We start from the raw sequence: 12,457 nt of genomic DNA, 5'->3' as shown, positions 1-12,457 counted from the left end.
AAGAAGGGACTTTGGCTTTGGCTTCCTTACTGAGGTAGTCTGGTTTCTTACAGAAAACAGTTGTAGGCAATTAGTTCCCATAGATCTTACCTTATATCTACTTAAAACACTAAATATTTTGACCTAAAGTAATCAGTATGTCTTCAAAAAAGATTGTGAGGTTTGTCATGCCTTTAAGAGAGTAAGCCTTTTTCTATATCTTATCCTATACAGTATCTAGCACAATGTGTTGTACACAGTAACCCTTTGAAAACAGTTTTGTACTCACTCAAAAAACATTTCTTTATGGAGGATCAAAGTTCATGATCAAATGAACTGAACTACTTGTTCTTGGCAGGGAACAGCTCCCTCAGAGGCCCAACCAGGATGAGGCAGAGCCTTTCAAGAGAGATAAAGGAAAACAGGTAAGATAAACATGCACTGGGAATAAAGATTGAAAACATTATCTTAGAAGCAAAATCACTGGGTGTATTTATTTCAAAGAAAAAGAGAAATGCGGTGATAACTGGTGGATGAGATGGTTTATGATCTATGTCTGAAAAGAATTTACCTCCCTCGTTCTCAGGTTAGGGCTAGGAGTCAACCTCATGTTTCTAGGGTCTGAAATTCTGAACTTCTGACATCTAGGTTACAGGCAACTACTTACAGCATCTATGCCTGCAAAACAAAAGGAGTGCAAGCTCAGCAAAGAGCCTGAGCCCTCATGGTCACGTGGAACCAACCTGTACCCTGAATGGGACACTTCATTCCCAGAACCTTTCTTTTCCCAAAAGGGCACACCTAGAGTTCAGAAAGAACAATAAAAATAGCAATCAGAAAAGCGGAGGGGGGGGAGAAAAGGGTTTATATTTACCTGATACGAAAGAAAGAGCCCCAAATATGTTTAATAAGATGAGAATTTTATGTCCACCACGTTTTAGAAATGGCATGCCAATTCCCAAGCTCCTGTGTTCTAGTTCTGTATTCTGAGGGGAAGGATGGGAGGTAGAGAGAGGAAAGCAACTGCTCTTGGAAGCTTGTTCTTGTGCTTGTGGAGGGCATCATGGTAACCCTGGTCTTGTCAGCTTGTGGGTCTCATACTGCACCTATGAACTTTATGCAAGAGTTGCCATTTGGGGGAAAAAATGAGCAAAGGAGCAATAAACCCCAGGTCAGAAAATGGTCTACATGCTTTGCTTTGCTCTCCATGGTCTTTCCTTCCTCAGCAGATGAGAGTGATTTTCTAGCAGATTCTCAGACCAAAACCCTGTCATTCATGACATTTCTTACAGTCCATGAGCAACTTCTGTTGGCTCTGTCTTAAAAATATGTCTAGAGGTAATCACCAATTCCCCCACTGTTACTCAGGGCCAGGCAGCCTTGATCTCTTGCCTGGGTTATAACTTAATCTCCTTGATGGTCTCCTAGCCCCTTTACAGTCTATTCTTAAGACAATAGCCAGAGGGATTCCTGTAAAAAGATAAATCATATCCTGTCACTCTTCTGCTTGAAACTCTTCAATGGTTTCCATTTAGCTCAGTATAAAAAATGATTGTTCTTCTATGGGGGGTGGGGTGGGGCTACAAGGTCCTCCATCCTCTGGCCCCACCCTATCACTTAGTTCTACTTGATTCCCTGCTGTTCCTTGAACTCACTAAGTATGTTGCTGATAAAGCCTTTGCTGTTTTTTGTTTGTTTGTTTTGTCTATAACATTCTGCCTTCAGAAATTATTTTGCTTACTCTGCATGTCAGAGCCCTGTGGATTCAAATATCAACTTACCAATGAAGTATTTCTTGGCAGCCCTTTATAAAATGTTAACTCCGCCTCCCTAGAGTCCCCATCCCCTTTTCACTGCTTTATTTCCAGAGCACTTATCAGCATCTAGCATAGTACTTTTTTTTCTTTTTATTGTTTCTTTTCTCATTAAATATAAGCTCCTTTAGAACTACTTGTTTGTTTTGTCTCTTGTCGTATCCTCAGCACTTGAGAATGCCTGGCATGTTTTCAGCACCCAACTAAATAATGCCCATGGAAATGATTAAGAGACCCGTAAAACTAAATTCTAGTGCAAGAAATTTACATAAGGAATAAGAGAGACAGTTTTCTCTTAATTAAATATGTTCAATAAATAGAAACATCCTAAGAAATATCAAGGAATCTGTATAAGTCTTTAAAAGGATGAATGGTTGTCTTTAAAGCTTTGTGAGTTACAGTTGAGAAATGACTCCAACATAAAGTTTTAAGTTCAGAAATTTTAGCAGGTTTTCCTCTTAAGTCTGGAATTTTTAGGTGATAATGTGTCCAGATAAGGAACAGAATCTCCATCATTAAATAGGGATGCCTTCAAGTCTGGGAGTGAGGCACTCTGTGCTCTGGGAAAACTGGAAGAACAGGTCTTCAAATAGTCACATATTTTTAGGAGAAGATATTATGTGCCCAATTTTTGCAACTCATATCCAGAAAAACACTGAAATCCTCCATGGTGATGCCTGCTCCTCTTGACTAGTAGTAACCTTCATAAGACCAGCAGCAGACTTTTGTAAAATGTGTTCATGGCTGCATTCACCTCCCCCTTCACCTTTATCACATATCCTGATATTTCCCCTTTCCTCTTTGGGGTGGTATTTATGTGGATGCTGTCTGAAATGCCACCACCAAGACTATTTTTTTTTTGTCTTTTCTAGGGCCGCACCCTTGGCATATGGAGGTACCCAGGCTAGGGATCTAATCAGAGCTATAGCCCCCGGCCTACACCAGAACCACAGCAACTCAGGAGCCGACAAGGCTATTTTTTTTAAAACAAAAAGATGTCATAGTCATCCAGAGTGCAGCCACTCTCAAGGGTGAGCCAATGATCCCTGAGGAAACTCAGGAAGGTAACAAAGAATACTGGCCTGGATAGCTGAGGTGCATATCGAAGGATTGATTCTAGTAAGCCCAGACCTTTGCATCTTCCTGTAGAAAACACTGAATTCCTTAACTTGAGATATCTGGTTTTCTGTAATCTTTTGTTCCTACCACCTGCCCTTTTTTGAAAAAACTCCTATATACCCCAGTTCCCCCCATCAGTTCCTTAGAGCAGTTTTCTCAAGGCTACCTGAGATGCTCTCTCCCGGACTTAAGTCCTGATTTTGTCCCAAGTAAAACTTAACTCTCAAAAAAAAAAAAAAAAAAAAAAGAAAGAAAAGAAAAATCAACAACAACAACAAAAAACAGTTCTACTTGTTATAAATGAGTAGCAGGTATAGGTTCACATCCAAAGTACCACAGCTTAATGGCTTGTTTTGCTGAGTAAAAGCAGAAGGGATGGGAAGTGAAGCCTTAGAATAATTAGATGCAGAAGGAGAGATTAAGAAACCTTAGGGAAAAAATCATTGTAGTTTTATATAGAGGGATTATTCATGGTAATGAATGTAAAAAGTATGACCCTTTCCATAGGGGGAAATGTGGGGTTTTAACTGAGAAATAGAGAATTTAGAGAATTTAAGATGTTGTCCTGGAAGTTTCTGGGCCAGAACATACTTTGTGCAACCCCCAGCTGTTGGGCTGAACAGTGTAATGATAGAATGTTTTGGCTAGTCATGAAACTACTAGCATACTTCCTTGCCCAGCTGGTTCTTGGTGTGGGCCTGATGGAGTCAGAGAATAGCAGTAGGTCAAGGTCAGAGTCTGTGTGGTTGCCTCTAGAGAGGTGCTTTTTATGAACAGATATGGGGGCAGCTGGCTTTTTTCTGTGTTTGGTTTGGTCTTCTTAGCATTTTCTAAGGGGGCCAATCTCATGACTATTTCATAACATGTGAAGCATTTATAGAATTGATTCACTCTTAAATAAGACCAGGTTGTTGAATAGCTTTTCAGCATTTCCAAATTTAGATAGAATATTTTATTACTCTATAACAGCAGCCAAGCTTTAATAAGGATTTATAACATTATAAATTGACCCAAAAGCAGACCTATTTTCAGATAACCAGAGGGATATTCATTTTATTAGATCTAATAACTGGCACAGAAAATATACTTTGTTATAACTTACAAATATTGTATATATGTTTAGGTAAGGATTTTTTTTTAACTAAAAAATTCAAGACAGAAGGGAGACGTGTTTCTTAATGATTCTTTAGCTACCCAAATACATAAGGAACTTTATTAGAGCAAGAAATTTTTCAAAATTATAATAGGAAATGTTTTAATGGAACAAAAATTCAGAGATTTTCCAGTGGGGTTGAAGTTTAATGATGAGGCTCATAATCTTTCTAGCAATAAAGTCCTTTGATTTGGGGAGTTTAGACTTATAGACAGCTTGTTGACATATGGTGTGGTTGGAAACTTACTGGACTGGAGCAAAGACATCTGGGTTCTAACCCTTGCTGTGCAACTTATTGGATGTGATCTGATTATACAAGATGTAAAGATTTTTACAAATTCTATTTAGTTTCTAAGAAATTTTGAGCTCCCCCAACAGAATGTTCTCTACTACATTTCTCATTGCTTTCCCTCCCCCATGCCCCTCACTTTTTGTCATGCCCTCTGTCACTATTTAGAGCCTTAGTGAAAGTTTTTTGGGGAAATTAAATGATTTTTTTGGGGGGGGACACAGAAGTCTTCTGTCTAAACCCTTCTTCCTGTGAATTTATTCTCAATGGAAAATTATAAAAGGAAACAGAATACTTTTAAAAAATTAGCAAATGTGCTAGTCTCCCAAACTCTAATGTGGTGCTGTTAGGTTTCCTGAATGTGGCTTAGATCTGAGGTTCTTTTTGTCTACTTAAATGTGAACTTTCAATCTAGGTCCATTTAAGTCCCTGAAGATGAAACAATAAAAGCATCTAAGTGCTCCTATTAAAAAAGAGAAGGAAACAAAGCAGTGATTTTTATTTATTTATTTATTTTTTTGTCTTTTGTCTTTTTAGGGCTGCATCCACGGCATGTGGAGGTTCCCAGGCCATGGGTCAAATCGGAGCTGTAGCTGCTGGCCCACACCACAGCCACAGTGACACCAGATCCAAGCTGCGTCTGTGTCCTACACCACAGATCATGGCAATGCCCGAGCCTTAACCCCTGAGCGAGGCCAGGGATCGAATCTACATCCTCATGGATATTGTTTACTGCTGAGCCATGACAGGGAACTCTTAATTTGATTTTTATACTTGTGGAATTTGGCATCAATTCAGTTTAAAGAGTCAGGATGACTTTTGAACAAGTAGCAACTCTGCCCGCGAGTATCAGTGTTCTGAAATCTGACTCCACTGGATGAGTGTCCTTTCTTCTTGGAAAGGGGGGAAGTGGTCAGATATCTTTGCAGGGTTTACCACTAATCTTGCTCAAATCCAGTGGAGAGTAGAACTTAAGTATTAAGCTCCAGTCAGTGTTCTCGGGTATGGCCGAATGAGCTTCTTTGAGACTGACCCTCCCCCGCCCCAGAAAAAAACTATAAACTCTGGGAAAAATACAAAGATCAGTCAATCAGTGGAGGAAAACAAAGCAGGGGGAAGTTAGCCTTTGAGCAAAAGGAATGATATGAAGACAGTTTCCTGAATTTTATGGATTGTAAATTGAGGGTAGATTCCAGTCACTGGTGACTAAAAATCAGGTAACTAGGTGTTCCCCTTGTGGCTCAGTGGGTTAAGGACCCCACGCTGACTCTGTGGGCCTGATCCCTGGCCTTGTTCAGTGGGTTAAGAATCCAGTGTTGCCTTAAGCTGTGGTGTAGATCACAGATGTGGTTCATATCCAGTGTTGCTGTGGCTGTGGTGTAGGCTGGCAGCTGAAGCTCTGATTTGACCCCTAGCCGAGGAACTTCCATATGAAGCAGGAGTGGTCATTAAATAAATAAAATAAATAAATAAATAAATAAATAAACTAAAACTTTTGCAGAAAACTTGCAGTCCTGTTGACTAGAAGAAAGATTTCAGAGCAACCAAAAGCCATTGAAAAGTGGGGATGAAATTGTAGAAAGGAGAGGAAGGAAACACTGTTCTGTGTATACCCTTTGCCAAAATCTCTGGCTGTTCCCTGAATCACACATGTACATGGTAAACTGCAGGCAGCCCACTTAAAAATTTAAAAACTGAATAAAATTTGAGCTGTTTCCCAAGACACTGAATTTACAGTTTTAATCCAATAAAGTTAATTGACTATTATACCAAAGCAATCAACACTCATCAGAGGACTATAACAGAACTCAGTCTCTGCAGCTTAAAATTCACAATGTCAAAAGGCTGTAATTCAAAAGTTCTTGTCCAAGGAGAAGAAAGTTCATACCATTCTCAAAAGAAAGGATGCTCAGTGGACACAGACCCTGATGTTGAAAATAGCAAACAAGAATTTTAAAGCAGCTCTTATAACTGTGCTCAATAACATAATGGAAAATATGCTTGAAATGATTGAAGAGATAGAAACTCTCAGCAGAAAAATTAAAAAAAAAAGTTTTACAAAGAACCAAATGGAAATTCCAAAACTGAAATATATAGTATATGAATTATAAAAATTTATTGAGTGGGCTTTACAATACAATGGAGATGTCAGAAGAAAGAGTTGGTTAACCTGAAGATAAATCAGTTGAAAATTAATGTCAGTATTCTTAACTGCTTACAGAATTTGCTATAATCTCATGTCTTCAACTCTAAACCATGTTTTAAAAATCCTTGATGAACTAGCATTAGCTCCATTATCTTAACTAGAAAATATGTCCTGCCATTCATTTAGAAAAAGAGCATAGCAATTCAAAAGAACTTTAGTGCAGTTAGCATATAACAATCAGCAAAAGGTTGATATCTGCTTCTCCTTATTGTAAAATTGTTCAAGTCTTTTTAGGATTTTAATAATTCACTTCTTTAATTGGCATGAGTGTTCATAAAATCCAAGCATTTTCCAGTTAAAACCCCTATCATACTTAACTTTTAGCTCTTGGAACATTTTATACCAGGTAATAACAAAATAGCTGAACTTTACTGAGCACTTATATGCCAGGCACTATGTTTAGAGTTTACATCACATAATTCTCAAAACAATCTTAAGTATCATTTGAATGCTATTTTTAAAAATAAAGAAATCGAGGCTTTGTAATGTTGCTTTACATATATTGTCACATAGCTAGTAAATGGTGATGTCAGGATTTAATTTCAAATCTTTTGTAGCTAAAGATCACGTGCTCAACTTTTATATTACACTGTCTTCCAAGGTCATATCCTTTTGGTAATCAGAGCAGTCACAGCAGCAATGATGAGACTCTATAATGATTAATACACATGAATTAAAGCTGTATGTCTAATTATAAGTGATTCTAACCTTTGTCAGTTATTTAATCTAAGCCAATAGCTTCCAAAAGCTAAACATTTAATGAAGTGTGGCTAATGACTGTTAAAAGTACTTTTCTTCATAATATTTATGCATCATTTCAGTGTGAACTCTCCCCAGGATAAACAGATTGTTGAACACTTTATCATCTCCAAGTTATCTGTAACAATGCTGCTTTTGATCTAAGGGCTACAAAATACATTAATTATGGTGACTAATCCTCAGTGTGTTTAAATACAAAGTAACTAATAAGGATTTCATGTAATAGTCAGTTTCAATTAAAACAGCTAGTGGGGTCCTTTATGCTCTTGAGGGAAAAAACTCTGAGACTATTTTGGTGTACTCATTTAAAAATATTTGAATTATCTGTTAAAATAATCTATGGTATGTTTTAAAATTTAATAGTCTTAAAAATGTATTACATACCAGTAGTATCCAGTCCCCTATCTTTCTACCTCTCAAGCCACTTTCTAGAAGTCCATCCTCTTAACCTTTTTGGCTGTATTCCCTGGAATTTATCTATTTTTCTGAATAATATGGATTTTTGCTATTTTTAAAATTTATTGAAAATATTTTCTATTGAACTTATCCTATCAGTGGAGAAGGACTCTTTGTGTGTGGTTGTTTGGGGTAAGATAGTACATTTCTATAAAGTCAGACCATATCAATTGTTAGCAAGGATATGGAGGAGCTGAAATTCTCACACACTACCGGTAGAAATGTAAAAATGGTATAAAACAGCTTTGAAAAAGAATTTGACAGTTTCTTAAAAAGTTAAATGTGCACCTACCACATGGCCCAGCCATTCCAGGCCTAGATATTTACCCAAGAAAAGTAAAAGCATATATTCCTTCAAAAACATGACTGTCTTTGAATGAACATGAATGTTCATAGCAGCTTTACCTGTAATAGTCTCCAAGTGGAAACAGCTGTAATGTCTTATCAACAGGTGAATGGAAATAAACTGTGGTATATCTATGTAAAGAAATAGTATTCAACAATAAAAGATATGAACTATTGATACACATTACAATATGGTTGCCTCTCAAAGTATTTAGGAGTGAAAGGATCTAGACAAAAAAAAAAAACATACTTGTGGATTCCATTTATACAGAATTCTAGGAAATGCAAAGTAATTTATAGGTTAAGAAAGCAAATCATTGGCTGCCTGGGGATTAGGAGGAGGAGAAGTAGGAGAGGGGGGTTGCAAAGGGACATGGGAAAACTTGGAGGCATGATGGACACGTTCATCATTCCACCTTGATTGTGGGATTGGTTTCATGAGTGTATATATCTTTAATATTGTTCAATTTAAATATATGCAATTTATTGTATGTCCATTTTACATCAACAAAGCTATCAAAAATAACTTCAAAAGCTATCTCTAATTGCATGCAACCTGAAAAAGCTGCACATATTCCATGGTTACTAATATGGCAAAGTTACTAATATTCACTTTTCTGGAACCATTTTCATCTAATTATCACACTTTCTGAATTATATTCAAATGCAAGCTAACATCTGATTAATGTATTGAGCCTTTGCTCTATGTCAGGGACCAGGCTTGGGTGTTTTCACTTATATTATATTATTTATATATATGTAAATGCATACATTTAAATTATCTCCTACCTTTTTAATGCTCTGGACCATTAACTGTCCCATGCATGCCTTACATACCTGCATCTAGATCCATGCTCAACTTCTCTCTGAGTAGAAATTTTTCTCCTTCCTGGTTTCTGGCCTTTATTAGTAGTATTTCATTAAAACCTAGCAGAAGTCCTTATTCTTCACAGAAGCATAATTATACCACTCTCATAATTAATCTTTTCTTATGTAGCAAGTCTGTCTAGTGTTAGTGTCATTTATGTGTATATGTAAAGTTCTCTATCCTATTATGTTATAAATACTGGCAAGAAGGCCTGTTACTCATTGCTCTTTATATTTCCGGCCAATCTGGAAATTGCATGTGGGGGGCAACGTTCAATACCCATCTCTTAAATTAAAAGTCTTTTAATGGACTTTTTATAGTGTCTCTCTGCTACATTCTACCCAAAAGGGTCCTTAACCCTAATATTGATGTCTCATGAAATTTAAAGTAAAAAGGAAAATTTTAAATGCTAGAATATAATTTTTTTAGGTTCATTTCTTGATTTCACCTTCTGCTTTCTCCAATTAAAAAAAAAAAAAACCCTCAATATGTGAGGACAATTTTTAGTTTTCAAGGAACTCTAAGACATAAAACACATATATTACATGTAAGATATTTCTTTAACAGTCCTCTGTGGGCAGCAGAAACTCCATGGCCCCAGACAGTGCTTTGTTTGCTGCTGTTACCATCTCTGAACTATTGCCCTTCATCAGGACGCCCTTGGGGTAGTTCTTCTCAAAATCAGGGATTTGCCAGGCTGTCTTTCCAGTTTTTATTCTACAAGGTGTTGCTTTCAAATTCACTCCTTCTCACCCTCACTGGCTTTGGACTAGTTTTGCTGCTCAAACAAGATAATGGACTATGGGAAAGAATAGAAGTCTCACACATTGTAGGAGCTGAATAAATATTTAAATTACAAATGTATGAATAAGTGGTTTTTCATGGGCAGAAAGCCATTGTCATCAAGAGAAATTTCACTCACTGCCCAGAATGTCAAGGTGAGAGAATCAAATCAAAAGCAAATTGTGTTTTGGGATGTTTTTAGTTAAGATCAAGAATCAGAGAATTTGTTTTCAAGGCTTCCAGCAAAATTCACCCTCTTGCACAGTGTCCACATGGAAATGTGCTAGTTTCCTGGGTGAAACTGGGTTTTATTAGTTTTGAATGAAGTATTAGATCATAAATGACAAGGAATCTCTGGTCTCTCTTCTTCCAAGCTCTAGACGTTAATATCCAGCTTCCTCCTTACATATCCTCACTTGACTATTTCAAAGACATCTTAAATTCTATGTATTCAAAACTGAACTCCTAATCTTTCCCCTCAAACTAGTTCCATCCACAATTTTTTTATCTCAATTGATGACAACTTCATTCTTCCAGTTTCTCAGGCCACTAACCTTGGAGTCATCCTTGAGCCTTTATTTTATCTCACCCTTATACCCCCTCCATGTTACTGTCCATCTCCACACTGATGTATATCTTGCCTGGATTGTGACATTTGCTTCTAAAGGGTCTTTCTGCTTATCTCCCTTAGTCCTCTGTGGTCTGTTCTCCTTACTGCAGAAAGTATGATCCTTTAAAAAATGTACATCATATCAGAGTACTTCTCTGCTCAGAACCATCCAGTGGCACCCCATCTTACTCTGAGTAAGCACTGAAGTCTTCTCTGTGGCCTGCAGTCCCTTAGTGGTCTCTCCTGATCCAGCACTCCCTCTGATTCCCTCTCTTATTCCTCATCCCAGTCTCTCTGCTCCAGATTGGCCTTTGTTTCCTCCAACATACCAGACATGCCCTACCTTAGGGCCTGTGCTGTTGTCATTTTTTCTGCCAGACATTCCTTTTCCCAGAGTCTGCTTGGCTAATTACCTGTATTAAGTGCCATCCACACATTCCCAACACCCCTTGTCCTCATGTATTCTTTTTTCCTCCTTATCTTTCACTTAAATTGGTTGTTTATTGCCTATCTTGCCCTACTATGAGAACTCCAGACCAGGAATCTTTGCTTTATTAACAGATATACTCAAAGTTCCTAGAGTGTATGTGAGACACATAATGGGTGTACAATAAATATTTATTAAAGAATTAATTGAAAGCATTGCCTTAGAAAAATACAGAGTATATAAAATATTAGTGTTTGTCTTTTGTAAGGATAGCACACAGAAAAACTGTAGCTATATTAGCATAAGGGAATTAAGCTAGATCTAACTTAATTAGATTATGTTTATTGTGTTCCAAATTATAGAATAAATTTAAAAAATACAATATCAGGACATGGTAATAGCAGACAAAATGTAGTTGGGCAAAGTTAGGGATTCACATCCCATTTGAGAAAGCTCAAGATTTTTCCAGGTATTTCAGATATTCCAGAAATTCAGAGCTACCATGCTGTAGGGTCTCTTTATCCCAGTTTCCTCTTGATGTGTCATAAGCCTAGACATTTTGGGACAGTTATCATTCAGAGCAGGCAAATATGTCTGTTCTAAATTTGCTCTTGTTTTTACTCATCATTACTTTATGAAGTAACCTTCCAGGAATATCTGAGAATTGTTTTTACTGATCCATCTTTCCTTTACTTTTGGCTCTGTTAATAGGAACAAATTATCAGGTATTTTGCATACATTAATTGTAGCCCTCATTTTACTACCACATATAGAGTCTGTTCCTTAATTTCACTGCAGGGATATGGAGATATAGGACAATTTGTTGATAAGGTATGTGTTGAAGGGAGCATTTGGAAAATTCTAATCTAAGGAAGTGGCACTAGTTTTAGCATGTCAAAGTAAACTTAATCTCAAAGTAAATACCATTGTGCATATGTTAGAAGATGGAGATTTTAATATCCTTTGAACTAAGAAAGGAACATTAAGACCAAAAAACAAAGCAGGCAACTCCATAAAGTACAAATGTGAAGTTTATTGTGGATAACTAGCATACAGGTAGGATTGGGCAGATGGTGAACCAGAGGCATTTGCAGCTGCACTTTGTGCCACCAAAAGCGGGACAGGGGGATTTAAGGGGCCAAAGCTAAAGACAGAATCTGACTACTAGGAGAGGAACCACCAGCATCAACTGGAACCGAGGTTTTTTTCCTCCCCCCCAAGATGTCTCATAACGATTATTCCTCGTGGACCATTAACCATCTGCATCAGCAAAAGACATTCTTCCTGTTTTTATACCAGATGAAGGCAAGGGTAAAAGTTGATAGGGAGCTTATCTGGCTTGGACACATTTCCTATGAGTAGGCCAAAGCTTAAGTCATGCAGAAAGAGGGGTAGGACTGTGGACCTGAAATGGACCTAACAGAATGGAGTCAGCCACACAGCCTTTATTCATTTTTATCCTTGCTATCCTGTACGGGTCACCCTTGCTACATAGGCATGTTACTAGGAGGGTCAAGGTCAGCACTGGCTCATTCATTCTACTTTTTGGAGCTGCTTTGCATGTTCCCAAGTCCCCAGGTCATGAAAATCATATGAAAATAATTAAATTGCCAGCATTACTTCTTCCATCTCATGCAGTGGGTCTATAA

The 12,457-nt window shown here is 37.4% G+C and overlaps 1 long non-coding RNA gene across 1 annotated transcript in view; it reads left to right on the top strand.

Annotated features, from left to right (window-relative positions):
• The first annotated feature begins 328 nt into the window (after positions 1–328).
• LOC125121022 (uncharacterized) overlaps positions 329–12,457 on the top strand; it is a 110,236-nt gene continuing 98,107 nt past the window's right edge. Inside the window, exon 1 of the long non-coding RNA XR_007133376.1 lies at positions 329–404. This is a non-coding gene — a long non-coding RNA (uncharacterized LOC125121022). The remainder of the gene's footprint in view (positions 405–12,457) is intronic.

Source organism: Phacochoerus africanus, chromosome 2 (assembly GCF_016906955.1).
Source record: "Phacochoerus africanus isolate WHEZ1 chromosome 2, ROS_Pafr_v1, whole genome shotgun sequence".
NCBI classification, from domain to species: Eukaryota; Metazoa; Chordata; class Mammalia; order Artiodactyla; family Suidae; genus Phacochoerus; species Phacochoerus africanus.
Note: the sequence above shows the minus strand (reverse complement) of the source record. Positions and strands in the feature narration are given on the sequence as shown.